The 14602-nt window shown below is 38.3% G+C and overlaps 1 protein-coding gene across 1 annotated transcript in view; it reads right to left on the bottom strand.

Moving 5' to 3' along the window:
* The window catches only part of CERS6 (ceramide synthase 6), a 350871-nt gene that overhangs the window by 39180 nt on the left and 297089 nt on the right, over nucleotides 1-14602 (bottom strand). The window lies entirely within an intron of this gene.

The following is a 14602-nucleotide window of genomic DNA, read 5'->3' as shown; positions in this document are numbered from 1 at the left end:
TTCTTTCTAAAACTTTGAAGGATGGATATTTGAGATCAATTTGAAAACAAATAGAACAGTCACAAATCAGTATATCTGGAACAGGCCCCTACAAGTCTATTCCTCTGCATGCTCTACCTGAAAGAAAAGTTTGTCTTATATAAATAGTGAGGGACAGCATATTGAAATGGGCAAATAATGGCAGAGGAATTAGAGTACATGGACTTGAGACAAAAAAAGAAAATTACAGAATTAGTTAATCTGATGTTCAGAAAATTCCTAGCTGGTTTTAGGAGAAAGCTTAAGAAAAAGGATGTTCTTCTTCTTCTTTTTTTTTTTTTTAAAGGATGATCTTCTTATATTGAAATGAGTAAAAAGCCCTGCCAGAGGAAAACACCATGTGACAGTAAATTCCCACTTAAAACCTAGACTAGTTAAGGTTAAAACCACTGACCTAAGCCAAATCACAGGCTGTAGTCTAAGACAGAATAGACTGACAGCGTACCAGGGTCACAGTGGGCATGGACAGACTATGGGGACCAAAACCAGGTCCTAATCCTGTTGGAACTCTTTTAATAGGATTCACTGAGAGATATCTCTCTGTTATTTGCTGGTTCTTAATCTTGTGCTGCTTCAAGTTAATATCATTACAAACAACTATGAGGAGAGTACAACAGGAGAGGAAATTGCCCAAGAACCCAGGCCACTGTCTGGAGACTATTTTAAGAAATAATCCCCAGTGGTAATGGAGAGGACTGATTCTCACACAGCACCCCAGAGGAGGGCTTCAGCAAAGGGAGAGTCAAATATCTAGCTACATTTTGAAATAGGAATATACTTTGGAATAACTATAATCATATAGTTCAGAAGAAAGAGAAACGTGGGTACAGCTCAATGAATTACTGAGAAATTCATATTCTTGTTTCTTCTGTACAAGAAGTCATACAAGCAGCTTCTATCTGATTTATGAAGCACCAGACATTTCCAGAAGATAATGTAAACTCAATGCCTAGGAAAACTTTGACCATTTAAAATAAAGTGCTGATAAAAGAATACTATGCAGCTGTTAGGAAAGATGAAGTCATGAAATTTGCTTATAAGTGAATGGTCGTGGAGAGTATCATGCTAAGTGAAATGAATCAGAAAGAGAGGGACAGACATAGAATGACTGCACTCATTTGTGGAATATAAAGTATAATAATATGAGACTAAAACCCAAGGACAGTAAAGACAAGGGCCAGGAAGATTGCTTCATGGTTGTAAGCCTGCCTTATGAGCTGGGGGAGAAGGCAGTTGAGATAGAGAATGAATCACTAAGTCAATGATGGTTGGCAGGATCACTTGGGATGGAAGATGTGTGCTGAAAGTAGACCAAACGTGAAAAGGACCAAACATGATGGCTCTCATTATCCATATTGCAAATCATAATACTAATAAGTAGAGAGAGAGAGAGAGAGAGAGAGAGAGTAAGAAGGAAATTGTCTACCACAGAGGCAGGGGAAGGGGTAGGATGGCAGGGTGGAGGGAGGAATACTGGGGACATTGGTGGTTCGAAAATGTATACTGGTGGAGGGATGGGCATTCAATCATATTACTGAAACTCAAACATGAAAGTTTTGTAACTGTAGCTCATGAAGAGTAAATAAAAAAATTAAAATAAAATAAAGTGCTGATTTGTATGTTTCTCCTGCATGGCAGGTAGTACTCTTGGAAGGGCAGGGGGCGCAACGGTGGTATGTGCCCTCTTCATTTACATTGAAGAGACCTGTGCACCAAGAAAAAAATTTTCTTCAGTGCTTCACATTAACTCCTACATTGACCAAATAGTATATGGTCGTATTATATGACCAAATAGTATATGTTTGTATTATATTTGAATGTCAAGTTATAGCATTAATTTGTAGGTTTTTGTCCTTTGGTATAGGTTAAAAGAGATAACATCCTTCTACGTCCCTGGGATGAGAAAAATCTGGTGGAATAACATACTGATTGAGGAAGTCACTATTGCTCACTTTATGATAAACTCAACATCTTCTTTATTTGGTCTTGTTCAACTATTTTTAGTCAAAATGTACTCACAATAGAGAGTCACTGAAAGATAACTCACTGTTATTTGCTGATTCTTAATCTTGTGCTGCTTCAAGTTAATATCATTATGGACAACTATGAGCAGAGCATAATAGGGGAAGAGAATGCTTAGGAACACAGGTCACTGTCTGGAGACTATTTTGGGAAATAATCACCCATGGTTCCTTATTTGATTCATATACACTATTGCTATGCAATTATACTTAACAGACTATTCTATTCATTAAGTGCATCTTTGAATTTCAATTAAAAAATCAATTTAAAATATATTATTATTATTATTATTATTTTGCTCTGGGTCACACCTTCTGGTATTTGGGAGTTACATCTGACAGTGCTGTGGGGACCATGTGGTCTTGGGAATTACACCTGGGGATCCTGAACGCAAAACGTGCTCTAGACTATCTCCTCGGCCCCATTATAAAACACTAAATAAGGACTAAGGTGATAGTACAGTGGATAGGAAACTTAATTTATATACTGCTGACCAGAATATGATATCCAGCATCTCATAAGATCCCTGAAGCCCTCCCAGGAATGATCCATGAGCACAATGTCAGGAGTAAGTCCTGAGAACCTCTGGGTGTGTGGTAGTTTTGCCCCATCCCCAAGTTAAATTAGTGAAACTTAATTTCTCAGAATTTAGAAGTTGGAATTGTTTCAGTTTGGCTGTTCCTACCAGTTGTCATTAAAAAATTGAAGTTATTAAGAAACATTTATTTGAACAAATTTCTTGTGGCCTTTTGAACCAAATTTAATATTTCAATCAAAGCCACACATTACATTTATTCACTAAATATGCACACTGAATATTTATACTAAATATATTTATACTAAATATATAACTGAAAGACCACAATACAAATGTATTAGCAACCAGTACCTCAGGTTAATTATTCTCTTCTGGCAATATGATTAAGGATTGAGCTGGGACTGTACAAGACACAAAACAGTGAAAGACACTAGTGTCTATGAAAATCAAGTCTGGGTTAGCACTGCCTATTTTGCAAGGAAAACCTGAAGCAACTTACATTGGATTGCGCAGGTTGCTTTGAGACATGCAGAGTTTGTTACGAATTTGAGGCTGGGCACAAACCTCACACTGGTGTAATTCAGATGAGAATTCCCAGATGGTGGCTGGGAACAACTGTCCTCAGACAGTACTGAATATTTCCAGCTGAGATTTTGTTCTACCAAGCTCTGTGCTCACTCTCCTCTGTATTTCAAGGAGGGAGCAAATACACTTTTTTTTTCTTTCTTTCTCCTCTTAGGTGGTGTTTCCCTGTCTCTGCCGTAGAGTCCCTAGGCAAATGCCTCTCTGTGCCTCACTAATCAGAATGTGGAGTGGTCTCATGGTCAGTGACTGCATTTTCAGGGAGTCTACTTGATTCTTGCTTTTCCTTACATATATCAATCCCTATACTTAAAATTTTTTGATATTAAGAGTTCTTTTATGGTTATTTGTTTTTGGCAGTGCTCAAGTCTTACTTCAGGCTCTGTGCTCAGGGGTCATACTTGGCAGGTTCAGGGAACCATATGGGATGCCAGGGATCAAACTGGGGTCAACTTGGTGCTGCAAGACAAATACCCTTCTGGCTATCCTGCTACTCTGGCCCCAACATTTAGAATTCTAAATTGAGCATTCATTTTAAAAAGATTATGTGCCATGGACAAAACAATATTCATCAAACTTCAAAATTCTGAGTTTGTAAATTCTCTATGAGGAAAAATGATTCAGTGGTTGGAATGTCCCGGCTTGTAAAAGCTACTGAGTCACTGGCATCTCCATCTCCTTTGGTCTAGTCAGTATCTTGAAGAAAGCGTGTGTGGGCTGCCAAGTCTCAGTCACGATCCTACCAAACGGCATGAGAATCTCTAAAAGTTGATTAAATAAGTATTCGGTAATAGTTTTTCAGTGCTGGGTATTCTTGGGTTGGTGACCTACTCAACAGCTATGTCCCCACACCCTTACTGTGTCTGACACACAGCCGGTTTACGGAGAAGTACACTGGACAGGTCTCAAAGAATGAACAGCATTTGTTTGGGAGGAATCTGGATACCTCTCTTATCTAAAAGACATAGGAAAGTAAGTAACAACATAGATGTTACCATACAGAAGAGGGTGAGTCCAGGGAAATTCTGGTTCTGGTTCCTTGGCACTACTGTCATTCCAGAGGTGACAGTTGGGGGCGTGGGGATGCAGCAATGGTGAGTGACTTATACTGATTTAGCCATAGATCACTGCACACAAGATTTTTCAGGGAGGGTTTCTGGAAGGGCTCTGATCTCACTCCAGGTGGCAAAGTTTCAACAGGCAGGCCAAAATGAGTCCATGGCTGAGCTCAGGTCCATTGAGAAGGGTCTCAGCATGCATAGATGGGTGCATTGGCAGGTGAGCCAGATTTAGCACACAGAAGGGTAAAGGCTGGAGGAAAGAACCAACCTGGCATGCAACTATACTTCATGATAATGTAAGGAGAAAAAAACTGGGCTATGTTGGATCTTCATTCATTCTAGTACGCTGCATAAAGCCCTTACACTCAAATGAAGTGAGATCCTTGTCAAATACACACTTTTCAATTTTCTGGTTCCAGTCACGATCACGATCACAATCACGACCATCCTGTTATTCATCAGTTGCCTCGAGCAGACCCCAGTAACGTCTCCTTTGTCCTAGTGCTGAGATTTTTTTTAAAAAGTGCCATATTCAAGGCTCTTTCAGAGTTAGGAGAATGAGACCCATCATTGTTACTGATATTTGGCATATTGGGTACATCACGGGGAGTTTTCCAGACTTTGCCGTGTGGGCAGGTTACATTCGGTAGCCTGCCAGTTTGTCCAAAGTAGGAATAAGATAATAAAATGTCATAACCCAGCTTCCGGGAGCTGGGTTTTATAGTCTCTGAGTCTTGGCTGTTGATGGGATTACACGGTGCCAGGGGGCCAGTTGGTAGGTGTGACCCCCGCCTACTGGAATTTGGAGGATCTGGGTGGCGGATGCTCAGCCCCGATCTGAGTAGGCTTGGAGATCTCAGCCCCGGGACCTGCATGCCTTTGTTCCTCTGTTGGTACCTTCATGTGTGCGGAGAGTGGTCTCAGCATGGTGGTGGCTGGTTCTGGTTCCAGTATTAGACTTTATTTCAATACTCAGATATTTTTTATTGTTCGTTTTGGGGTCACACTTGTCAGTGCTTAGGAATTACTCCCAGTTCTGTACTCAGGGACCATTGCTGATGGCAGTCAGGTGATCACATGCAGTGCCAGGAATTGAACACATGCTGGCCAGGAATCGAACACATGTGGTCACAAGAAAGGCAATTACCCAAGTTATGGTGTTATCTCTCCAGTCTTTGGATATTCCTGTGAAAGTAAATCTCTGCCAAACTGATTTTTTCCATGGATATCATATAAACACATGCTGAGCAGATAATTTTTTTCATTCTTATTCTTTGCTTCCTTGCCCCCACCCTCGCAAAGGATTCCGTGCAGTGATTGGGAGGGAACAGCTGAGACATTAATTCTATATAGAGTGTTACTAGGACATTGTCCATTTTTGTTTATTCAAGTCACAAAAGGAAAAATTCTACCAATAAGGCCTACCAAATTCACCTTCAATTTTGAGAGACCTGCATGTTTGTTATTTTTTCCCCCCTACGGTACATGAAAGGCTGGAGTGATAGCACAGTAGGTAGGGCGTTTGCCTTGCACAGGTTCAATTCCTCCATCCATTTGGCAAGCTATCAAGAGTATGCCGCCTGCATGGCAGAGCCTGGCTAGCTCCCCGTGGCATATTCAATATGTCAAAAACAGTGACAAGTCTCACAATGGAGACGTTATTGGTGCCCGCTTGAGCAAATCGATGAACAACAGTGCTACACTGGGAGGACAGTGCTACAGTGCTATGGTACATGAGACTTATAGAGAATATTAAAAGACTGAATACTTTTAAAAACTTCATCACGTCTCTGCTGGTTTCTTTTTATTTTATTCAACTAATTTTTATCCTAGGAGTCATTGGCAATTTTGTTCTTTGAAAGATAAAACAATAAATATTTTAGGCTTTGTGGGTCATTCACTTTCATCACAGTCACTCACTCAACTGTGCCCCTCCATCAGGAAACAGAACAACATGTAACAAATGGACAAGATTCTGTTCCAGTAAAATATTATTTACCAAAAATGGGGGGTGGGGTGGGGCAGTGGGCTGAGATGATCTACAGGCAGTATCTGGTTGACTCCTGATCTAGGCCTTCTATTTTGAAATGACTAAAATTTTCATGCTTGTACAAGAAGTCACAGAACATCTCAAAACACATTACTTCCATTTAATTCTACCCCGAGGAAAGAATTTACTATACCAAATTCATTCAAGTGTTATTAAAAACATACCAACATACCTAACAGGCAAAAGATTTTAGATTTTATCCTTTATCTTTGTTTATATTTAACACACAAAATTGCCAAGGAAAACTTCAGAGAAAATTTATCAAGAGACTGTGTGGGAAAACAAAACGTAACCTCAGCTTCTTCAAATTTGTGAGCTCTGAGACTAATCTGATCAGATATTCAGAAAAGCACACAGACCACACTACTTTGGTAGAATATGTTTTGAAAAATTAGAGTAAATTATATTCCCACATGCATCTGGATGAATTTCTAATCTTATTACGGAAAATGGTGAAAGAATAAGCAGGGCTTCTCTGTAATTTTTTTTTAAAATTTTAATGACCGAGATATTCAGAGTATAAATCAGCACAGAAAATCCTAGTTTACAGAAAAAAAGATCATCAGAAAGTAGCTATCTGAAAAGTCATATCCTCTGTGTAAATAGCAGACCACAGAAAGTACATATTGACCCTAACTTTCCTTTATCTGAGGAGATAGGATTTGGTGGAACATGAAAGGGGACATGAACAATTATCATTAGGGAACAAGAAGAAATTCTGGTAATTATATGCCTGTTCTTGGCTGGATAATGACTTATGAATCTTCGATTTATAAGATACAATGGACATACATTTTTAAATGAAATTCTACAAAGTTCTGTTAATAGTAAGTTACTGCTAGTGGCTTATGACAGGTATAGTCAATTAGAATTTGAAAGAATAAAGCAGTCTTGCCTTTATTGTACATCCAATATTACAAGGCCACTGAATACTGAGAATAGAAATTACTAAAACAATATATTTCATGACTCATGTTTAGATATAGCACTTAAGTTGTATTAAAAAACTCTATGGAAATGTTTCCTTAATTTGGACTAGTTTGAGGTTATAAAATATAATAAAAATTGGCCAACCAGTTGACAATAATGGAAATTTTCATATTTAACAGTTATATGTATGTGTTGCTAGGGATCAAAGTAGTAGCTTATTTTTCAAATGTTTAATATTTGGCTGGAGCGGTAGCATAGCGGTAGGGCGTTTGCCTTGCACGCAGCCAACATGGGCGACCGGAGTTCGATTCCTCCGCCCCTCTCGGAGAGCCCAGCAAGCTACCGAGAGTATCTCGCCTGCGTGGCAAAGCCTGGCAAGCTCCCCGTGACGTATTTGATATGCCAAACACAGTAACAACAAAGTCTGCAATGGAGACGTTACTGGGCCCGCTCGAGCAAATCGATGATCAACGGGAGGGTCTTAATATTTGTAAGTGTTTTTATAAACCATTTTTACTTAATTCCAGTAACATAAGTGGAACAATTACTACTTTCTTATTTTTCTGCTAAAGACATCTATGCAAAGAAGTTATATTCTTGGTCTTTAGATAAACAGTTAGAAAAAGACCCATGATTTAAGGTGAGTTCTTCTCTGATAGAGCCCTTTTCTTTCAGAATCTTTGTTAATAAGACTTTTCTTGACCAGATTCTGTCTAATGTGTGGCTGAGACATGATGATGTCTTGACTGGGGTAGAAAGACAAGGTCATCATTGTTAAAGGACTTATTTTTTAAAATATAACAACATCCTAAATTGCATCCTCAACAACAATTTTTTTTTTCCTCAACAACAATTTTATCTTGAAAGAAGACAGTGCTCCACTGTAGAGGGAATAACTGGAACTTCTAATACTTACTGAACTGAACAGCTGTCAGAAGACCAGTGTCCAGAGATACTTGACAGATCACTTACTAGTGAATCAGTCCTCTCTAATGAATGAGAAACTACGCATATCTACTTCATAATGATTTAGAGAGCTCAATGAAGAAAACATGAGGGAACATTTTTTCTGAAAGAGCACTGAATTTACCCAGTAAATAATTACTGGATAGGCATGGGAATAAGGCATTTTGGAGGATGCTTAAAGAAGTTTGAGCATATTCTACTTTATGTAGATAAACCTACAGCTTCATAAATGTAGGATGTGTTCAGGAATGTTAGTGTTCCCATACAAGTAGGGGTTTAGCACAGACTGATTCAGATCAATATGAAAATACCAAGAACTTAGTGATAGCTTACTCTCAAAAAGGACCAAGTCATTGACTGTCAAATTGTTATGCAAAACCTAAAATATGTTTGAATCTGATGCTTCCACAAAGATTACCATCCTATAATTGGAGGAAACCCACAACACTACTAAAAGAATTACTTCAGAATAATTATGTCATAGAATTATAGAAGTTTCAATTCAAATTAACAGTGTATTACACAAAAATAAAGGACCCTAATTTTTTTGTTTATTGAGCAGATAAGCATTTTATTACAAACATTTTCATTTTCATTTTTTGGACACCTACATTTTGAAGAACTGAGACAACATTCACAGATAATATGAAAATTCAGAGAAGCATGAAAGCAGAGAAATGAGTGACTGAAAGAATCTGTAATGTTTTCCTTGATAAAGATGATGGATAAGAAGGGCATAAGAGATTTTTTTTAAAAAACTTAACTTAGTACACTGGTGGAAGGATAGGTGTTGGAAATTGTATGACTAAAGGTCGATGGTGAACAGCTTTATAACTATGTATCAAAAAATTATTTTGGGGGCCTTTCAAATAAGTAGTCAGGGAACCTGGGTGATTCTCAACCAACCAGGCTGGATATCCAGGCTCAGTGTTAGGACCTGAGGCTGCAGTGATGCTGGGTCCTGCAGTATCAGTGCTGGGAATCACTAGGGTACTCAGAGGTCACGAGAGGGCTACTTCTGCAACTGTATAGTGGGTTGAATCAAGGCTGGGTGCAAGCAAGATATAGGCCTTCATCCCTGTATTATCATTCTGGCCTCTAATTCCGCACAGGTGTTATAGCCCTATAAGGCTATAACGGTACATAGGCATTATTATTTCTGTTTAACAGATGAGGAAATGAAAATAAAATCAAGCATCTGAATCAAAATGTAAACCCAGAAGTTTGAGTAAGTAACACCCTAACTCATAGAAACACAATTTCATCATAATAAATAGCAGAAAACAGTAAACTTATGAACATCAACTAGGATGGACAGACACCTGAAAATGTGTAGCATATCGATACTGTCAAGATTGTTCTTCTGTAGATTTGCACTGTTTACTGCAGTAATCACAAGTACTATTTACACTCAATTTTAAAGATTGAGTAAGACAATAGTATTTTGGATATACAAAGCTACATAAAACATTAAATGAATGTAACCTGTTTTTATATTTTAATGTGCTAACTAGAAAATGATAAACTATTATTATGAAACTTATATTATACTTCTATTGAGGAGTACTGTTTTAGAAAAATGTAATCACACTTAAACAAATCTAATGGCAATGCATGATTCTGAAAAGGCAAAGATGGTAAATTTTGTCTTTGTGATAAGTGGACACAAAAGAGAAAGAGCCTAGAGTTATTAAATCATGAATTCCAAAAATTCAGATGCCTCATATGGGAATACAAATATAATCAGGAGGAATCTGTAGGGTATTGCTGATAATTGCACATAAGAGACTGCAAAGTAGAAGCAGCAGAGGGTAACAGGGAATATTTTTTTCTCTCAGTGGAAGTACAAATCATTGAAGAAAAAAGAATTCTATAAAATGCTTGTTAGAACTGAGTCCTATCTACCTTCATCATTTCTCTCTGGTAACCAGTGATTATTTTGTACACATACTCTATCAAGTCTATTGTTCCTTTATCTTGCAGAGCTATACAACACAAACAAGAAATCTTCTAATTTCGATAATTTATTTATATTATATATCACATAAACTATAATCTATATCCCATAAATGTTCATAAAATAATAATTCATACTCTCTAGATCCCTTGCCAATTACAGTCAGAATACTGAAAGGACTTATAGAGATTCAATTGTAAGTTTCCCAATGGACGCCTGTAGCTATTTGAATTCTCAACATCTATCCCAGTACTGACTTCACAGTGAGTCTTCCATAAATATTCACTTTTCACATTAAAAATGATGGCCTTCTACAAAGTGCAAATCAACATCTAAAACACATACAAAAGACTAAGACTAGAAATTCTAGACTGGTGAGTTAACTGCAGATGTTATCAACAATCAGATGAGGAAGAGTGCCATCATAGTTTCCCCAAAGTCAACTCATGTAAGACAGGTTTATATTCTTTTATCATTTTCCTGGGCAGAGAAATGCCTTTTACAACAACAACAAAAAGTCTTGACTTTCACTAAACCACTGACAGGTCTTTTATAACACTTTTAAAAATGTGGATAAGTAGCAGCATGATGACAGGAGTTATAATGTATCAAGTAAAAATATAGTTAAGACTGGTGGCTGAGATAATGAGGTCAAACTAAATAAACTCTTCAGTAGTAGCACTTCCCCTGGATCACCTTTTATTTATTTTTTATTTATTTATTTAATTAGTAAAACACCATGAGGTATAGTTATTGAATTACAAATTTTTGTGCTTGGGTTTCAGTTATACAATGATCAAGTACCCATCCCTCCACCAGTGCCCATTTTCCACCACCACGGGTCCCAGTATCCCTCCCACCCCCCATCCCTCCCTGCCTCTGTGTCAGGGCATTCCCTTTTGTTCTCTCTCTCTCTCCTTTTGGGTTCTGTGGCTTGCAAGAGAAGCATTGAGTGGAAATCATGTTTGGTCTATAGTCTACTTTCAGCATGCTTCTCCCATCCTGGGAGGACTGGATCACCTTTTATTCAATGAGTTATGAGAAGGATACATGTAACCAGGAACAGGCAGGTGGCAGGATTAAGTACAGCACTAGATATAATTTGCAAGATCCTAAGCTAAATAGAACATCAGAAAATGGCATTTGAAATCCGACAGGGATAAATATAGCTTTTATAATTAGGTATATAAGTAAGTCATAATTAAAAATCTAAATAAAAACAAACTAATGTTAGGCTACGGGAGTTCTAGTCTGGCAGTGGTGCAGCTGTTTCTCAGATCCCTACCAGAACAATGGGAAAGCTGTCTACAAAGTGAATGCAGCAGCAGGCTGCAACAGAAGAAATGAAGTTCTAAATAAAGCTTGTTTGTAGTTCTCTCATGCTTTGTACCAGCTACTCTACATTTAGAAGACCATGACAGGAGGAATCCGAGGAACAAACAGAGGAGAACAAACGGAAGTAGTTGAGGGAACTAAAGATGATTTCTGGAGAGGAGAAAACCTACAGATGGATGATATATTCAAATTTTTCACATTTTTAGGAGTTTTCTCTTAGGAAGAGTCTGCTGCATTTTGTCTGTTTTCCAGAAAGAAGCTTTTAAAAATTGAAAAAAAATTGGATCTCCAACTGTTGGTCGGGAGTCTTGCAAATAGTGCTCAGGGGGCCGTGAACCTTCCCAGCAATTCTTAGCCTACTAGGAAGGTGAGACAGTGTCAGGAACTACCAGGTGCAGGAATTGAACCTGGGTCAGCCACATGCAAGGCAAACACCCTACCCACTGTACTAATGCTCTGGCCTCATCAAAGGATTTTTTTTGAGCAATGGTTTAACATCACAGAGCAAATCACATGTTATCTTATTAGCAGCATTGCATAATTTCTATATTTTCGAGACTATAGTCTAAGTAATTCACTGCTGTCTAACCTGAAGAGCTTTTATATGTTAACAAGAGTAAAGGAGAAGTGATGCATCTTTATTTTAATTCTATCCTGATGGAGAATGAAGCAAATCAAAGAACTGTAAAGTGATGTGGAGCGATAGCACAGCGGGTAGGGCGTCTGCCTTGCACGCAGCCAACATGGCCGACCCGAGTTCGATTCCTCCGCCCCTCTCGGAGAGCCCGGCAAGCTACCGAGAGTATTCGATATGCCAGACACAGTAACAACAAAGTCTCCTATGGAGATGTTACTGGGCCCGCTCGAGCAAATCGATGATCAACGGGAGGGCCTTTACTTACTTTACTTACTTACTTATTTTATAAAACTCAGGTTATCAGAAATCCTAAGTAGAAAAGGCTTTCTATTACTTTCCTGAGAAGTCCGTCTGAGGTTTGATTGAATTTTTTCTGTTTAAATTCTTGCCACTATAGGGGCCAGAGAGATAGTATAGTAAGTAGGCACTGTCTTTGTATGCAGATGATGTGGGCTCCATTCCCAGCACGACATATGGTTCCCTCAAAGCTCACCAGAAATAATCTCTGTACACGGAACCAAGAGTATGTCCAAAGGACTGCTGGGTGTAGCCCCAAAACTATAAATAAATAAATTCTTACCATTGAGTTCTTAGAGTAATCTTAAAAGAGAATCTCTCCTGCAATAATTACATACCCAGTATATAAAAAATTACTTCAAAGTCTCCTACCTATACTCAAATAAAACTATAATGAGGATTTACAAATTACAGGTGTCACATAGAATACCATTAGAAATAATTTTCATAAGTGTCCAAAGGAGCTAGGAGGCTCAAGGAGAAAGATGTGTGTGTGTGTGTGTGTGTGTGTATACATCTCTGTGCCATAAATTTATTTATAGAAACCAATGATTTATCAACTCATTGCTTAAATTTCCCATCCAAGTCAATTTCTTAAAATGAAAAATAATTGTCATTAAAAAAGTAAAGGCCCTCCCGTTGATCATCGATTTGCTCGAGCGGGCCCAGTAACGTCTGCATTGGACACTTTGTTGTTACTGTGTCTGGCAGATAGAATATGTCACAGGGAGCTTGCCAGAATATAACTTTTTTGGCAGATATAACTTGCCTTTAGTTGAAAAAAAATGCCACTAATGGCAATTTTTTTTATAGACTTATAAATTTTTGTGCTTGGGTTTCAGTTATACAATGATCAAGTACTCATCCCTCCACCAGTGCCCATCCTCCACCACCATGGGTACCAGCATCCTTCCCACCCCCCAACCCCCCGTCCCACCCTGCCTCTGTGGCAGGGCATTCCCCCTTGTTCTCTCTCTCTTCTTTTGGGTACTGTGTTTTGCAAGAGAGGCACTGAGTGGCAATCATATTTGGTCTATAGACTACTTTTAGCATGCTTCTCCCACCCTGGAAGGATCCTCACAACACCCTTTATTTGGTGCTCTCTTCTCTATCTGAGCTTCCTTTTCACCTAGCACGTGTGGCTGGCCTTCAAGTCATGGAGCAAAATTCCTGGTACTAATCTCAGCCATTCCTGGGTGTTAGTCTCCCTTTTTGTTGCTTTATCTTCCCCAGATGAACGCAATCTTTCTGTGTCTATCCCGCTCTTTCTGACTCATTTCGCTTAACATGATACTTTCCATGTAGTACCACTTGTATGTAAATTTCATAACTTCATCTTTTCTAACAGCTACATAGTACTCCATTGTGTAAATGTACCAAAGTTTCTTTAACCAGTCATCTGTTCTCGCGCACTCAGTTTTTTTTCAGATTCTGGCTATTGTAAAGAGTGCTGCAATGAACAAACAATTGCAGATGTCACTTCGACTATACCTTTTTGCCTCTCTGGGATATATTCCCAGGAGTGCTATAGCTGGGTCAAATGGGAGATCAAATTCTAATTTTTTGAGAATCGTCCATACTGTTTTCCAAAAGGGTTGGACCAGCCGGCATTCCCACCAGCAGTAAAGGAGGGTCCCTTTCTCGCCACATCCGCGCCAGCACTAGTTGCTTTTGTTCTTGTGAATGTGGGCCAGTCTCTGTGGTGTGAAATGATATCTCATTGTTGTTTTGATCTGCATCTCTCTGATGATTAGTGATGTAGAGCATTTTCTCATGTGCCTTTTTGCCATTCGGATTTCTTCTTTGTGAAAGTTACTAATGGCAATTTTGATGTCAATTTTGCAAGTGACATAAAGGGCATTTTTTTCTAATTCAAGCATTAAGCTTTGAAAAAGGATTAAATGGGAATAGATAGATTTTCTACTAAAAAGATGCTCAAATTTTATCAAAAACTGCAATATATTTTTCTTGATTCCCAATGAAAGAAAAAGCATACAGATCTTCCATCAGTGTTAGTTGAAAATACAGAAAATACGGCGATAAAGAAAATTATATAGGATGATGTTTCTCAAAATTTAATGTGCAATAGAATCACCAGGAAGGTTTACAAAAACACAGATTAGCAGGGCAAAGAAGTGATACCTCAAATAAGTTCCCAGGTAATACTGCTGCTGCTCGTCAGATTTAT

The sequence above is a fragment of the Sorex fumeus genome, unplaced genomic scaffold, assembly GCF_029834395.1.
Source record: "Sorex fumeus unplaced genomic scaffold, SorFum_2.1 ptg000009l, whole genome shotgun sequence".
Lineage (NCBI taxonomy): Eukaryota > Metazoa > Chordata > Mammalia > Eulipotyphla > Soricidae > Sorex > Sorex fumeus.
Note: the sequence above shows the minus strand (reverse complement) of the source record. Positions and strands in the feature narration are given on the sequence as shown.